General features: G+C 38.8%; 1 long non-coding RNA gene across 2 annotated transcripts in view; it reads right to left on the bottom strand.

The window, feature by feature from the left end:
• LOC118168105 overlaps positions 1-17,622 on the bottom strand; it is a 62,608-nt gene that overhangs the window by 7,078 nt on the left and 37,908 nt on the right. The window contains exons 1-2 of one of the 2 annotated variants that reach the window (XR_004751368.1): positions 4,242-8,435; positions 639-4,211 (exon numbers count right to left, since the gene is read on the bottom strand). This is a non-coding gene — a long non-coding RNA (uncharacterized LOC118168105). Of the gene's footprint in view, positions 1-638; positions 4,212-4,241; positions 8,436-17,622 lie in introns of those variants that run through there. The other variant, XR_004751367.1, reaches the window with a different exon arrangement.

Below are 17,622 nucleotides of genomic sequence, written 5' to 3'. Positions count from 1 at the left end.
CAGATACAAATAATATATCAGCCTTCTAAACTTGGGAAAACAACCTGTTCTTTCCCTAGTCCAAAGGGCTGCCCCTTCAGTTGGCATATTTTAAAACAAGATAGAGTGAATCGAGAAAAGGTAAGGAGTCCTGTATTTGATGGGTATACATAGGACTACATAGTATTTACAGGCTCCCACTTTTTCCTATACACATATAACACAAAGGACTCTCTCTGTGGCTATTGAGGAGCAAGTTATAGAAAACTTTTTGGGGGTGGTGGTGTGGAGGCAGAGTTTGTGTTAAGCAAAAGATCTGAGTTGGGTGGGATTTATTCACTTTCACCATTCAGACTATTCAGTCTCTATTGACATCTATACATCAAAACAGAAGTTAGGGTATTAATTTTGTTCTTGAATTATGAATAGGTTATACAGGCACATCTCCTTCATGATTCAAACACCCATGGAAAGATCTAGGCTTGGCCATCTGCTCTCAAGAGTCTTAAACATTTAAATAAACGACAGGAAATGTAGCCAGCAGAAAAAGTTTATGGAGTAGAAAACAGTACAACGTCTGAAGCAAACATAGTACATTAGGGTATGTTTCCCTAAACCCAGGCATAAGTAAGACATGAAAAGTTACAGAAGTTCTTTACCTGATATCATGCTTTCCTCTTCTCTCCTGTAAAACTGGGCCTGTTCAGTTGTAGTTTCCTAAGAATTAACAGTCTTTTTCTCTTTTTATAGCTGCCGGGTATATACAAAAAGTCATTTCCAGTTGTCATAATTGTCAACAGCATTGTCTTATGAACTGATAATTCATTTATTTAAACATTACTTCTAACTGGAGTAGCTTAGAACTTAAGTCCATTTTTTTGTGTGCGTTTACAGTTACTGACTTAGTGATGCTGGTTAACCAGTAAGGTAAATGGCATTCATGAGTACACACAACCAATCAATTTTCTGTCTCAGTCAGTAAGTACAGTGACATGCAGGAAAAGCTGGGAAAGGCAGTGCTGAAACAAGTCTCTTCAAGAAGGGCAAAAAAAAAATTTGTGGAGTTCTTACCTTACAATTCATCCTCATACTCAGATTTTCAGTCCTTTCATATTTAACTGTCAGGATTTTTCTAAGGACGCCTGTTATAAACCCCTTTCCTCTGCAGTATCACAGTTTCAAGCCCATAGCTTTTAATCACATGCCTACCTTTCTTAATCATATGGTTACCATTTTTTAAGAAAACTTCCAGTCATTAATGGAGTCTACTTGAAGGTATTTACTATATTTTGATCTGACATACACATCTTACAAGAGGAAGATAGACCTGTTGGAAAAAGATACAGCTGTTAAGTGATCTTTAGTCTCAAAAAGACATGTTTTTAGCTGTGAGTACAACATTCCATGATTTTATCAGTTAAATGGGAGAAGGACAAAGAATGAACAAGAACTAAATGTGACTTCAGATCTTTGTATGCATAAATCTAAAAAGTAAGCTGAATGCAACCTAAAGAGAAGGCTAACTCCTGTTCTACTTATTTTAGGGTATAGAAACCAATTCAAAAAGTAAGTACACTTTTGCCTATGTTTCTACAGTAAGACCAAGGTAGAGTTCCCTGTAGAAGCTTTTCTACTGCATATAGAGACACATCTTGGATATGAATTTTTCCCAATACAATATACTCAGAGCCTATTCCAATTCCCCTCTTTGGGCTCTGTCTCAATTTATTAGCTGTGTTCCTTGTGACTGGAATGAGCAAGTCTTGAGCCAAATGGCTGTCCTAAAACCCTTATTATCTTCAAATTTGGGCCAAAGTCCTTATTGGTCTATGTATTAAAAACAAACAGAAACAAGCAAAACCTCAAGATTTAGGGAAACTCATTCTTTTTTTCAGCTGAAACTTGTTAAGACTAATACTTCTATTTTTTTTCCCCTCAAAAGCTTGAATTTTAAATAGATATAAGTAAATTTGCTAGACATTTGACAATGTTATTTCCATCTTCCACAGTATTAGGAAGATGCGTCTGCTGCTATCGTTTGCTGTACTAGAAACAGAGTCAATTACAGAGGGAAATTAGAAGTTGACACAAAGGTCAGAGAGTAGGTGAACAAGGGAAGAGAAGTTCTGAAATTACACAGCTCTTGCAATTAAGGTCTGATAGTCCTTCTTTTATGGGTCATGGGAGCTGTGGCAGTTTTGATAAATGATTTAACTTTTATAACAGATCTATCAAGGATAGCAATGGCAGAGGAAAAAGTTCTCTTTACAAAAATCACTTACAAGAAAGGAGTCAGAAAGTTCCTTCAGCTTCCTTAACCTCATTGAATCTGGGTAATTCAACTGCCACTCTCAGCCTCAAAGTTCTTATTCTAGGAACACTTAATATTTGCCAAACCACTGGCTAAATCTATATACTGTCACATTTGACAGAAGAGTTAAAGTTTCAAATTACAGCATGGGTAACTCCTGATTTAGGATGCAAAAATCACCAAATACATCATACTAGATTTAATGAAAATCAAACCCCACAGACATTCTAAGTACACCTCATATACCAGATCCTCACCTTTCAGTGGTGTGGTGTGTAAAACACCCTCCATGCTCTGGACTTTGGTTCTGTTTAGAGATTGATAATGATAATTAAAAAAAAGTTATTAGCATCCTTATACTACTAAGTTGGTCATAATAGTCTTGTGCATAGTCTTCATTTGGGTTTATATCCCTACTGAAGGGAACTGGTCACTTCACCATAGAAGGAACTATACTTTTCCATTATTACAAAGCTCCTGACTGAACCAGAACTGAATAACTGTTCTTTCTGAAGGACAGAAAGAAGTGGGTGGGGAGCAAAGAAAACCTTCCTTTCCCTTTTAGCTAAACAGAATAATCTGTGTACTTTTATAATAGCTGTACGTACTTTTGTGGATTTGGTGCACGGAAACTTGCCTCTTTAAAGAATTAGACAAAACAATAATGCAGCAGAATCTAGGGCTGCATTAGGTGTGAATCATTTTCATAATAAAAAGGTTAAAAAAAAAAAGTCTGTCAAACCCAGATAAAATATAGAACATATTTCAAGACTAAGGAAAAGTTATTGACAAAAGTGAGAGAAGGCATGCAGCGTGTTGCAGTAGTGTAGTTGTAATCTACATGGGAACTCTTATTGTTAAGCATCAGAAGGCAGCGTCGGAGAAAAAAAAGGCATTAATAAATGAATTGAATTCATTGAATTATAAACTCATACACCAGGACAACTTAAATACAATAATATTTTTCCAAGAATCCTTGAGACTGATCATTTAAATTCTGAAATTTGTTTCAAGTCTTTCTCAACCTAGGTGTAAGATTGAGAGGGTTTTTTTGTATGTTCGCTTATAAATGGCACTCTACTGTGAAGCAGAAGACCCAAGCTGATTAAGCCTGAGTGCCCTAATTTCTTGAAGCAAAGGGTGAGTACTGCTTTTTTCCCTCATGCTTTCCATAGTGGTCTGGGTGAACACTAGAAGAAAGAGTAAGGCAGAGTGCTCAGCTTTCAAGAGCAGTTGCCATCTTAAACACGAATGCACAGAACAGCTAAAAAGCACTTCACAGCTCATTCTAAAGTTCAGTTGTCAAGTCTGTGGAGACTCTTCCTGCTTATTCTAGCTTCTTTTTGTTTTTCCTTCTTTGACAGAACACTGTATCTAAAAGCTTTCTTTCTCTCTCCTCATCAGTCTAGCATGTCTCTCCCTAGAGCCCTTTCTCCTCAGGAAGAGGGCAGCAACTTGCAAAAGGCTTCAGACACACCAGGGAGGGAGGAAATAAAACATACCCTGTGCGTGATAAAGCCAGGGGCAGGAAGAGGGCACCCACTGTCAGTGGAGCTTGCACAATGTCCCAGTAAAAGTTCAAGGAGGAGAAACAAGCCTTCATATTTTTTCAGATTTGCAGCTTTTAATACCTCCAGAAGCCTCAGCAAACACCTCTGAGCAGGAAGCACAGCAGAGTTGGTATTTGCTGTAAAAGTTAAAGTGAGCTCCAGGGGACAGATGAGAATTAGTCCAAAAAAGCATTCTTGACCCAAAGTGTTAGCTAAAACCACAACGGTCAAGGTGAGATATTCGTCACAGGATTGCTGTACCCCAAAACACGCATGCACACCTGCAGAGGTATCTGAATCTTGGCCATGGCACCTCCATCACCAAACTTGTCAATAAAAAATGAAACAGCATTAATTCTATACCATTAATTCTATTCTAAGATTACTACGACTCAATAAACAGCAGGTATTTTCTGCAGTTCCCTGGTATCTACTTTGATACTGTTCAACCAGTGATTAAATACACTGATCCTCATTTCTCTAAGCGGTAATTCTGCAAACTAGTATGCAGCCAGGAGAAGTGAGGATTTAAATAAAAAAGCAGCTGGCCTGTTATGATGGACACATATTCAGAACCACGCACATTGTGTATATAGTTCTGAGCATTGGACACTTCTACCCCTCCTTCCTCATGTTTAACTAACTCTGAGGTATGACCATCTTCTTTCTAACATGAAAGCACTGATCCTCTGCACTTGGAACTGGTTAAATAGTGTTGATTCCTTTGCTGGCCCAGGACCAGAGCCACTTCTCATCCCAGCTGACTACAGACTAGCACATCTTGTCAGCTCTGTAATTTCAATTAAGATTTATAGATATTAATGACAATAGGGATAGGATGGGGGGAAAAAAAGTATTCAGACTACTATGGGAGCCTCTTAACCAAGCTCTAAATATACCCAGGCTCACATAAAAGCATTTAATTTACTGAGTAAATGAATTCTCACATAGCTGGTCCTAAATTCTAATTCAGCAAAAGCTGTCCTTGGGTCCAGAGGGGCAGTACTGGAAACACTTTATTCTCTCTACATTCTGCAGTGGTGGGAAGCCTGCTGAGGTCTCTCCAAAGTACTGTGCCATACCAGGAACCAAGCGTCTTTGTTCAGAGGTACTGGCTGTCCTCCAATCTCAGGTAGGAGTGGGTATATATTTTATTCAAAAAAAAAAAATGAAATTTTAATAATAAAAAATATGCACTTCATCATGATTACTGTACAGTAGCAATAAAACTTTCTGTAATACAAAAGAAGACTTCTGTTTCTATGTTAAATGAAACAAGCTAGAAAAGAAAAAGCCATATAAAGCAACAACGTTTTGTTCTCTGGTTAAAAGCAACATCATTTTGCATTCAAGTATTTGTAATGTGGGAAAGCAGCAGAACAGACAAGTGCATGAGACAACTAATACTTGATTAATACTGTAACTCCAAAGGAAGAAAACAATGAAAAAGATCAAATTTTTCTCAATGGATCAGGAACCAGGAAAAATAAAGCACAACCAGTTTTTATGAATACTGACAGAAACCCATGACTCGTACGTTTTGAAGTATTCATGGCTATGACAAATCTGAGGCCTACACCCACTAACTGTTATGGAACTCATTCTGCGCTATAAAGAAAACAACAAATAAAACCACACATCCAACTGAACAGAAAGAACGCAAGGAGATCAGTATACGTACTTGGGACTGACATCTAGCATGTCACAATAAGCACATAAGCAGACCAAGACACTGTGGTCACTGAACAAGTTTTACTTTTTAAAAAAATGCATTAAAGTATAAAGAATGTGAGCACTATAGCAAGTGTGGTCTGCAGTAGAAGAAGAATAAAACAGGAAGGGTGTTACAGATCCAAATGCACCTTGGCCCCTATTAGTCTGCCTCAAGCACATCCATGAGGCAACAGCCAAAGTTTTTGTACCTCCCCTGCCTGCTGCATTTATCAACCACATTAAGACCTGGCCACCAAGATTACATACACACCACTTTCTATACCTCTTTCTGTGGGGATCCATAATGATAACTAAGCAAAAATTCTGCCTTCACTGAAGACAAAGTTTATCCAATTAAACAGGAGATTCTTAAATTCTGGATGGTAGCTTAGCACAAAGGACCCTTTTACAAAACTTCTTACAAAAGCTCAGTCTCTAATGATAATTTGAATAAGACCAAATACAGGTTGAGTAAGCCAGACAGACACTTGCTGTTCCTATATTTCTTTATCAGCTTCAATTTGCTTACAATCTCTCTGCTCCCCTTCCCGCTTTGGTCAGCATTTTCAGTCCTTACAATTCCTCTGAACTTTTTTTTTTTTTCATTTAAAAATGATGCAGAGTAACTGGAGTCAGGAAAGGCTGCTCCTAATCAATACTTCCGTTGTTTTTCAGAGCTTTTCTATGTGCTTCCTGGTGGTATTCTACTTAAACTACTGTCGGCAGAGTAGATAACCAACAAGGGAATGAGATACACAAACATGTCTCTTTTTCAGTTTCTTTTGTAGTGGTCAAAGGCTATAGATGGTAACATACAAAACCTACTGGCAGTAGGACAGAAAGTAGAATATTCAGAAGATGTACATTTAAACTACCAATTGTTAAGCATACAAAAATACTTTTTCCAGTAATCCACCTAGTTACACCGGGTTGGGGAGTGAGATTTTACTTAGCCAAGCTTAACAAAACTGCATTCTCTCAGTTGGGGCTGTTAAAAGAACAGCTAAATGGATTTTGGCGCAGAGAGTTTTATGAACAGGGGCTCTTTGCAATCGCATTCAGTGGACATCAGAGGTTACGAATGCCACTGGTATGGTACTGACTACCTCAGACATTTCAATAGAAACTCTATCAGCTACTTGAATGATTGTTTGTAGCCGAGGGATTACAGGGAAACTCCCATTACTGGAAGAAACAACAACAACAAGCTAATAAAGAGAATGAGCATAATACGCAAGTATTGATAACAAAAACATGGCAAGGATGATCAAAATCTAGAAACATTTCCAAACAAAAACAATACCAAACTATAATTCACCGTGATGTCTTCTGACATCCAAAAAGCTGTAAGTTAAATGAGGAAAACCATTTAGCCTGTTCCCTTAGCAAGTCTTGGTCAGCTGCTAGCTCTCTAGAGATTATGCATCTGTAAACAGATACAATACTGAAGACTCAAAGAAAGCAAATAACCTGTTCTCATACATCTTTCCTTGCCACAAAATTAGTTTTTGAGACAACTGGCAGATAACAGCTTTATGCGAGAACAAGAAAGACTGTACAAAAAAGGCTGTAGAAAAAATAAAGGAGCAGCACAAATACTTCAGTACTGAAATGGTGTAACCCAGAGAAAAGGCTAGTCTTCAAACATGATGCAACACAGGCAGAAGTGGAAATAGTATGACTGCAATCACAGTGGCTGCTAGTGTCTACTACCCACATTACACAGGATTTGGAGATAAAATTATTAATCAAAGTAAAAATCTGCACAAATTGAAAAAAGACCGTGTAGCAGTACTGTTTAGGTTAAACATTTAACCAGAGATTTCTGGCTGAATAAAAAATAAAGAGCAAATCGTTAGAAAATAAGATGAAAACAAAGAAAACCCAACCACAATCTGTGTAGACGTTCCAAAGAACGTGAAATGGATGCTATTGCACAGAGCATACCAATACTGATCAAGCAAGAACATTATTGGCAAGCCATTATCTGCCATACCTGCGCAAGCTTTTGGTTTTTCTAGCTCAGTACTCTGTAGCTGACAAAAAGAAGGAAGATAAAATAAAATTCTTAGTGACCAGATACAAGATTATCTGTCCTCAATGCAAAGCCCAGCCTACTCCCTAAAATAAGAAAAACAAACAAACAAAAAGCAGTTTTTGACTCACTACACGGTCTCACTGGTTTATAACTACCAATGAGAGCAGTGGAAACTTAAGCATTAATCAAAGTCTTCTGTCTTCTCCCAACTTCTATACTCCAAAGTACAGGATTTTAATTACAACACTAGCGTTAAAATGCCCAGCTCAATGGGCTATAAAGGTTTTTTTCCTGAACTGATATTTTTTATTTAGGCTCCTACAAGAAATAGTAATAGAAGTCATAGTAATAGTCGCAGATCATAGTATCATCCAAACACAAGGCTCAAAAAAGACATTTATCTCTATCACCACAGTTGTCTAAGCTCCACTTCTGTGTGAATCTGGAAATATCATCAGCATCCTCCACATGAATCACCTCAGGGCTGTACCTGCAAACATTTATCCATTTTGACCACAATCTTCATACAACAAACAGTAGTTTCTTTCTTCTTGCCCATAAAAATGCCCCGAATAGCATCATACCCTCAGACAACAGTCTGGCTACACCATTAACTCTCAGAAGCACATTATAATTAAATATTTATATATAATTCACCATACAAAGATAGACAATAGAAGATCAGTTAAAGTTATTAATGGAATCTTGTCCATATTTTGTCCAGTTTTTGACAGTTTGTCCAATCTATCCGGTGTTGTTCAATTCGATTTTTAACCTAAATTAGATCTGAACAGCAAACATCTGTATTTTATAAGAATATTTTTAGAATTTTTAGCATGGTAAACCTTTTTTTTTTTTTTTTTTGGGGGGGGGGGGTAGGGGGGAGGTTACACAGGTGTTTTTTGGTTTTTTTTTTGAAGGATTAAAGGATTGAAATGTATGACATACTTTCATGTCATTTAGACTTTGATCTTAAGGATAAACGTCTGCTGAGATGCTCCTGCTATCTGTCCTTAGTTATTGTCCCCTATCAAAGTGACAGAAGCCTAACTTTTGTAAATAGAAGTGATGGATACTCCTTCCTGTGAGTTACTGGACATTTTTGCTGTAAAAGAAACTGCAATTCATCAAGGAGTTGAAGGACTTCTATCTGATCTTATGAAATTGAAAAACCTCTTTTCAAAGGCTTGAATCAGCAAAATGGGGAAAGAACAAAGGAGCGTAAAGACAGAGACAGTAATTACCAAAAGAGGAGTAATTAAAATAGACCAGAAACTGCTTGAAGCAAACATGAATACATTGGTCAGAACAGGTCCATTAGGGCAGATTCATTCTAATAACAGTTAACGAATTAATGTTCTTTGCAGGAGAGAGGGAGCCTGGGAGAAAAGCTCAGCACTGACATGAAAAATCTGCTATGGGAGAGAAGGGAATTGAAGGGATAGAAGTACAGTGAAGCTCTGATTTATGAGCATGAAGACAGTTGCAGATAAGTCCCAGCATCAAGCCTAACTATAATCAGGTCCTTAGTCCCAAGGAAGCACAGCTGGTCCTAGGACCATTTAGTAACTGGCACTCACTTGACTCACAAAAAAATTATTTAATAAACCACCTCAGTTACTTTACGTGACAGATTCCTGTACAAACTGGGCAGGCAGGCTCTGTCCTGTTACCCCAAACGTCCACAATCCCCAAATATTCATACAGGTTTGTACATAGCACCATTTCTCTCTGGTGACCAATGTCAGGATTTCCAGTTGTGTCATTTGGCTGCATAAAATTCCTGCTTCAGTTGGAAGGAAGAATCAAAATGAAATAGCGAATGAATGAATAAAAGTTAGAGGTCCCACAGGATTTACACAAAGTAGCTTTGCTGAAAAATTTCTCATTCTCTTCCCTGACTGCATGTTGCCTCTACGCTACTCTCAGAACAGATTTTACTGGCAGTGTACAGAGACATGTATATGAGCATATGCAGCATACATTGAGACAGTGCCTATTTCAGGCCTTCAGGAACAAGAGATGCTACAGGAAAGTAAAAATAGAAATTCCAGAAGTCTCAGTTCACAATGCAGCATGAGAGTTGCATCTCATACTCTGTTTATGCCTCAGCTTCCCCCATCAAGAAATTAAAACAAAAAACCTATAGCCTCTTATCAACCTTGCAAAATAATGAATAAATCCACTAATGTTTCCAAGGTGAAGAGATTCTGTGAGGGCACAGGCTTAGCCACAGATGCATTTTCTTTATGTGGTGACTATTAGGCTTACTGATTTTAGTACTGAAAGAGGCTACCACTGGCTTTTTATTCTGATACCAATTCAGAGCCAATACAGCTAAGGCAAGTAGACTGAAGTGAATTCTGTTTGACCCTTCATCAACACAGACACTTGCTTTCAGGCAGTGGAGTGACACTGGCATACTGCTGGTGTTGCTTTTACTAGAGGGAAAAAAGTTTCTTTTCTGAAGTCTTATTTAGTTCCTCCTAAATCTCTAGTGCATTGATGGTTTTTTGGTTGGTTGGTTGGTTTGCTTTGCTTTTTTGTTGTTGTCGTTTGTTTGCTTTACCCAGCATCTCCTCCAACCAGTCTCAGCAGCCCACTCCCCAGCTGCCCTTGGGACAGCAAACTTGAGCGTTGCTTGCCCTGCTGAGAAGCCCTGTGCTGATCCTGGCCCCATCCTCTATAGATTTCTTTAAAAATTAAATACGTATTTCTTTAGCTTTGGGTCTCTTTAGGTTGGGGAACAGCTTTGGAAGGTGATGAATTTTTAAAGAAGGTTAGAGAATTGAGGAATCATTTTTAGACAGAGCTGCAACATACTTTTCTCTAAGTTTTCTATTTTGCTGCATAATAATTGCAACAGTTGCTTTTACAGCTACAAACTCATTGACACAGTAAGTAAAAAGAATGAATCTCTGGAAGAGAATAATATTAAAAAATAGATACATTAAATTAGCACAAGTTTATGAAGCTTTCTCTCTCCACTGTGTTTATATGAAAGGATAAAAAGAAGATACAGAGAAACCTGCATTTTGAGTACGGGGCAGCAGAAGCAGCCCCTAGAATTCAGTTGTTTGCCTACACTGCTGTTAAAGCAGACTACTCCCTTGGGGAGGGGCTGGGGGTGGAGAGCTAAGTGGGAAAGCTTTGACACTGTTTAAGCACTGTTCAGCAACAACTAAAGCATTGGTGTTTGATTAACACTGCTTTTGTCACAAATCCAAAACACAGCACCATACAGACTGCTGTGAAGAATAGTCCAATACAGATACCTTGTACCATCATCTCTTCTCAGGAAGTGGGGAATGCAGAAACCCCAGCATATTTCAGCTAGGAGTCAGACAGCCAGAAAGTTAGTTAAGAAAGCATCATACGTGAACTAGATCATACCTGGACTCCTGTAGAACATAAAGAAGGTGAAGATCTTTCTACCTCACTGCATCTCACTTCACCCTAATATAAACAAGTGTGATCTGAACTACCTATTGCCCACCCCTCAAAAAACAAAGTGACTAATTACTGTCATTATGACAGTCTGGCAAACATGTTTGAATAAATACACAGCACGCACGCTCATGCCCATAGCAAGGACACAGAGGTGAATGGAAGGGTTCACTTTGTTGTTACGCACAGAAGTGGTCGTGACTGTCACTTACAGATTATTTGAATATCAGCCTTTTGCAGAAGGAGAGTTTCTGCACAGAGGCTATCAAGGTAGCATAGGAAGGTCACACGTACTTCAGCAATGGCACAAGGCACCTGATTAGCAATAGGAAGCATGAAACCAGCAAAGACAGAAAGGCTCTAAAGATCTGAGAAACATTAAGGATGTCAGAAGGTTGCTTATACCAAAACCTCTTAGAAATACACATCGAAAGGACAGGCTCTCCTCTTGTTCTGACGATTATTCTCAATAGCAATGACACCAGAGCCTCACAGAGAATAGCTTTGTTTTAACAACAGGGCACGGGAAAGTAAGTGCATGCAGTCCAGTAAATACTGGACAGAAAAGCTAGGAAAAGAGCAGCCCAGATGTGAAAGAAGAAATAAAAGAGCAACTCTAAAGACAATAAGAAAGCAGGGAAAGGCATTCTGTAGGTGGCTGTTATTTACAAATAGAATAACAAAGGTATTTCTGTATAACGTACATTTGGGAAGAATGGAAACCAATCACCTCAGCTCCCTTTTAACAGTTCCTTCTTTTCTTGAATTCAGTCTCCTGCTTCATCTAATGGAAATTTCAAACTTGGAAATACAGCTGAGTGCTATATCCAACAGGTTTTAGTGTATATCACTGCCAATGTCAAAGAGCATCAGTGGTTCTTTGCAGGGCCATAGGATTTCCAAGTCCAAACACCTGCAGATATGTCAACACCACTGTAAAGGTGCTGTGCCAGCATTCAATTATACATTTGTGAAAACTGATATACAAAGGTTTCCACGTGGATCACCAAAGTTCAGAGTTGCAGCACATACCACACTAAATGATCTATTTAAATAATTTTAAAATATTCATGATGTAAAGGTAAATCAAGCAAGTTGTCAGTATTGTAATCTTAGAATAAATAAGTCACTTCCTATCTCTATGTGGAAAACTAAAGCTAATTCTCACAAAAACCTGCCCAAGGCTCATTAACAGGGACTATATATGCACAGTTATTAATGACACTATAAACTCACTTTTCAGTGGCAAGTGCTGGAAGCCACTAGTACTGACCTGGCTGGCTACATCGCAACCTGGGCCAATGGAAAGTTTGGTTCCCCTGGCTCAGGGAGGTCTGAACATTACCATCACAATCCTATACACTGCCACAGCAGGGCTTTCCCAGAAGCTTGAGAACACTGGCAAGGTCCAGAAATTCAGCAGAGGTTTTCCTCTGGTCCTTTTTGTTGCAGGATGAGGGGAAAATGGGAAAGGAGGGAGAGGTTATGCTACTCTTCTTTTTCATGTTTTACTATATTTACTTAAATCTAAAACCTTAGGGCCCTTTACTTACTTTGCCATAGCTCTGCAAGACAAAAAGGATGAATCTTGGAAAACTTGAAGTAAGATCAGGGATTGAATTATAAAACCCTTTGAGTAAAGATCTGGAAGAGTCTGCAAAATGCCATACATCTCTGTAACACTGTTGTAGTAATAATAAAGCCTGTGCTCAAAGGAGGAAAAGAAAGTATGAGCTATCTTTCTAAACCAGCTGATCTCCTAACCTCAAACAAGGTTATGTAAGGATACAGGTTTTAGAAAACAAATGAACAAACAAACAGACCAAAAAAAAAAAAAAAACCAAACCAGTAAATGTCACAGCAATATTTGCTGTAAGAGTCGTGTAAATGTTATTGTGCCAAATGTATTTCCAAAACAGATGCCTCCCACAATCGATTTACTCAGCCACATCAAAATAAAACAGTTACAGTTTTAGCCTTCTAGGCAGCATTACCATTCATAGGTTGCCATAAGGCCACTTCATTCCAGCACCAGAAGAGCAACTCAGCTGGTTCCTCTATGCTGCCCTTCAGCCTTCGTTCAGCTCTGCAGGCACATCTATTGTGGTGCATAGCTGTCTGGGGCACTAAGAACTAGCCCCTGCATGGGATGTCCTGACCTACAGCTCCAGGCACAGACCTTTCTAAATTACTTGTCATCCAAGGATCTCGTATCAGAGGCACTCAGACTTGTTCTGCCTCTGGTATTGCCATCTATGCTACTAGTGGGGAAGCCTTAGAGAGTTCAGGGTTTGGGTCCCAAAAGCTTTGCCATCAAGTGTAGAAGTTTGCTAACACAAACGTAAACTTCAAGTAAATGTGATTTATCTGACAAAGACGTACCAGACCACTACCAGATCCGTTTCATTCCAATGGTACCTTGAGTCTCTACCCCTTGTTTATATATTTAGAGCTCAGGACTAAAGAACTTAGGACCATGTACATCTTAGGGATTTGCACAACGGGAGCATTTTCACAGGGCCCTGAGAGATGCTAGATTTGAGTGACAGAAACATTTTTTCAGTAGAAAATCCTATTACTTAAGGGAAATCTTCTGGGAAAACATTTTGAAAGGTACACAGATCTACAACTTTCCTTCATTAAAGCCTAAACACAATACCATAATCTGAGCCAAGCTGATGCAATACAAAAACACTTTGATTTTTCTCATGTAGAATCCGCTATTCAGTTTTGGACAAATTCAATATTATTCTGTGTTATTTGAACAGGCTGCCTCAGTGACAAATGACTTTGGCCATCACAGGGCTCTGGTTCTCCTCTGCTGTCCAGACACCTCTCACAGTATTCCCTATTCTCCTTCCCTCCTGAGTGTGAGATAAAAGGGAGAATTCATAGCCATGGGGCACCTCCTGGGGCTGAGGTATAACTACATAAAATAACAAGTGTTTGTTATTCCATTTACATTTCAACCATGGACAAGAGTTAAAAATATTATTTTTAAAAAACTTTATGGAAATTTAATACAATTTTCCTGCTCCCCAGGAAGATGAGTCAATTTTTCAACTAGTTCCATTTAATAACAATGAAGCTACAGGACCTCACTCACCAGAATATATCATTGCCACGTACACTGTTAATACATTACAGCCTCTCAACTTCTAAAGCTTGCCTTCTTGACTGAAATCCAGTTGCCACCTACATAAATAGCACCAGATTATCCTTTGGAAGGAAAATCAGACAGCACCACCAACAACAGGAAGAAGCTCATTTGTCCACAACTTAGTAAGGAGCTCCAAGACATGTTTCATTCTCAATATCCTGAGCTGAACTGTGCACCACTCAATAACCCTTTAATCTGAATAAAGGTCCTCATGGCCGGTGTCAGCACCCAGGCAGGCACCATTATATCACCAGAGCATCAGCGCACAGGGAAGTTGTCGTTTTGTTTTCTTCACCACAGCAACAGAACTGCTTTGATTTACAAGGTTAAGAGACAGCAGAGAAGCTGTCATGCCAGGTCTGTTCTCCTTCCTGGAGATGACCTCTGTGACTTATTTCCAAAGACCAGAGTCTTTTAGCCCTTTCCCACTCCGCTCTTAACAATAGCAACCCCAGCACAGTGCAATGATGTACCAATACAGCGAGGCATACGACTACTTCCTACTACCTGTATGCAAAATGGGGTACAAAGTTTCTTTCAATCTGATTAGACAGTTTTTCATTCTTCACAAATGCATCCTCTTTACCTTGATATCATTCACTTCAGCTTTGCTCCAGCCTGTTAGTTTAGACTACAGTATCCAAAGCATGAAATATATCTTGGCTCCAGTGGTCCTCTGTTTAGACTCCAAACTACGTTACTGTGTAACGCTCACACGTAGGAATTCCCACTCACATACTGCTGAATTGGTGCTGCTGTTGTAGAGGGCAATAAGAGGGGAGAAGGGAATCAAAATTATTTCTATGGGGAGTTTGGTTTTTTAGCATTGTGTTGGACTTAAAATTACTTTTCTTTGTTTTTCTTAACATGGGCACCACTCCTGTGTTAGCAAGGCTGGAGTATCTTTCAAGGTGCACTTGTTTTACAGGTATGCAGAGGTATTTACCATCAATTAGGAGAGAACCATTTATCAGACTCGATGTACTTTAGAGTCTGCAGCTGCAACGATAAGAAGGCTAGAGTTAGCTATGGGCAAGCCTAAAATATGACCGTCTTCTGGATATCAGTTGCGAGATAAAAACATTTGGATAATGTTTAAAGCAGCCAAAGAATCCTGTAGTCCTGCTGTTGGCTGTTTTTTACAAAATTCGTATTTTAGTCACTTCGCTGGGACTGAACAAATTACCCTCAGTGTGCCACAAGTTAAGGCTGAGATTAGCAGTACTAAAAACAGAAGTCGAGTGGATATGAAAATACAACCCTGATCAACTCCACTTGTTACACGAAGTGCACTAAAGGAAGATTTTCTATTACACAGGATCTCTTCCATCACAAAGCAACAGGTTAAGAGAATATCAGAACAGTCCAATTCACTTCAACTTCCAGAAAGCAGATCAAGTGAAAGCTTTACATGCTTTTGTCAAAACAATCCAGACACAGTAGAGATGCTGATGCTCCTCACTGTGCTGTTTCCAAATTGGATTGACTGTGAATACAGCAATTCTCCTCAGGAGTTTTCAGGTAGAACCAGGCCTAAAGTATGTAGGCAACTGAATATGATCTGAGGCAGCAGTTTCCCAGAAGCAGTTAAGAGACAAATACCAGTATTTGTCACAAAGTACAATCATCCTTCATCTTACAAAATGCATGCTTGCAATCTCCTTAAAACATTTGAGGGACTCCTGTTGTTCCAGGGATGTAAGCGAACAAACAAAAGAAATACAGGAAACAGCATTTACAGTAGTTACTTACAAAAGTAGGAACTTCAGCATGCCTTCCCTAAGTACTGGGGCTATCTTGAAGCTCTTTCCTAGCCTCACTGACTTAATTGGTTAATGAAAAATCATTAAGAACCATGATAAATGGTTTCTGCTCAGTCACATCAATGACAACAACCAAAGATGGATGAGAGATAATTAAAAGAAGAATGTTCCATTTACCTAGCAAGACGGAGGGTATTTTCCGTAAGAAGCATTCTACCAAATGTTTGCAGCATTCAGTACTGCTGAACACAGATCTGATCTCCTGCATGAAACGATGAAGTGTTTCCATAAGAAGGGATCTTCTCAGCCTTCCACTTGAATTTTATCTGGTTCTATAACATTGATGTTTCTGACATCCAGAAACATGAATGAGAAGTCTAACATATATATCTGAGGAAATTTTAATCTTTATATTATTTGAATCCACTCAGTCTTGATACCTGGGTCCGAGAAAGACCCTGAATGAGGCAGTAAGGTACCTTTTAGACCATGTCTTTAATTTGTCCCTGCTATGATTTTCAATGCTTAAATCTTATTTCTCTTGACATTGATCATGCCATAACAATAAAGTAACATTTTCCTCTAGCAGCTAATAGTTCTGTTGTTAATGAGTCTGACAGCAACAAGGCTTGATAGTGCCTAACCACTTTCAAAACCTATCCAGAACCCTGAACTCACACTCTGTTTCACTTGATGGGGTTTAATACAAATTGGACACCAGAATTTGTGGATAACATTTTTTAAAAGTCCAGTTCTTACGCCACCTTTGAGTAAATAATCTCAGAAGTAGACAGCAAGAATTAAAGTTTTACCACAGAATAAAGTATTACAAGGAATCCTGTAAATTCTTGATGAGGGGTTGAGGAGCGTAGTGCACCCCCTGCATGGCCTGTCAGCACAAACCCAGAAACCTATGTTGGAAACAGCTGACAGCAGGCATTGCTTTGTACATGAATTACTGAGCCTCTGAGTCAAGCATTGGTTTTCTGGAATAGTTAAATGCTTTTTGGGATATGGGAAGTAGATACTGGATATATTTGATGTGTTTATACTGACCATCCACCACTTAAAAGTTTATTTTCTATTAAAAAACTATTCATAAATCTTAACTTCACTATGCTGAAAACAGCTAAAACAGACTGTATCTTTATCAGCATTGAATTCAATATGAGGAGAGTTTTGATTGTCAGCACACACGGGAGATTTCATAAGAATAAAACCAAACCAAACACACATGCCCCTGTGGTACAAGACATGGGGAGGGCAACTCACTAGGCAAGCTGGTTTACTTTGAGCGCTAAAGCAGGTTCCTATGGAAGTTACTGGCTGGTGAAGTTCATGACATTGTGCCCAGGTTCTGAACATCTGTATTCAGAAGAGACATTTAGGCTTTCTCGGGGCAAGTAATGATATTATCCTGACTGAAAATCTGCCTGAAGGCCTGCAAAGACACTTAGATTACATGTAGATTTATTATAGATAGGGTTTAGGTTATTTCAAGATGACCTGAGCCTTCCTATTGACTGCAATCTCCAGATTCCAACTCTTTGGCTTGAAACATTTTTCCCCCTCAACCTGAATTATTTGTGAAAGCTACAACCACATTGTTTCACACATTTCTAAAAACAAGACCAGTGAAAAAGCTGTTTTGTGCCTACTAA

Source organism: Oxyura jamaicensis, chromosome 5 (genome assembly GCF_011077185.1).
Source record: "Oxyura jamaicensis isolate SHBP4307 breed ruddy duck chromosome 5, BPBGC_Ojam_1.0, whole genome shotgun sequence".
NCBI lineage: Eukaryota > Metazoa > Chordata > Aves > Anseriformes > Anatidae > Oxyura > Oxyura jamaicensis.
Note: the sequence above shows the minus strand (reverse complement) of the source record. Positions and strands in the feature narration are given on the sequence as shown.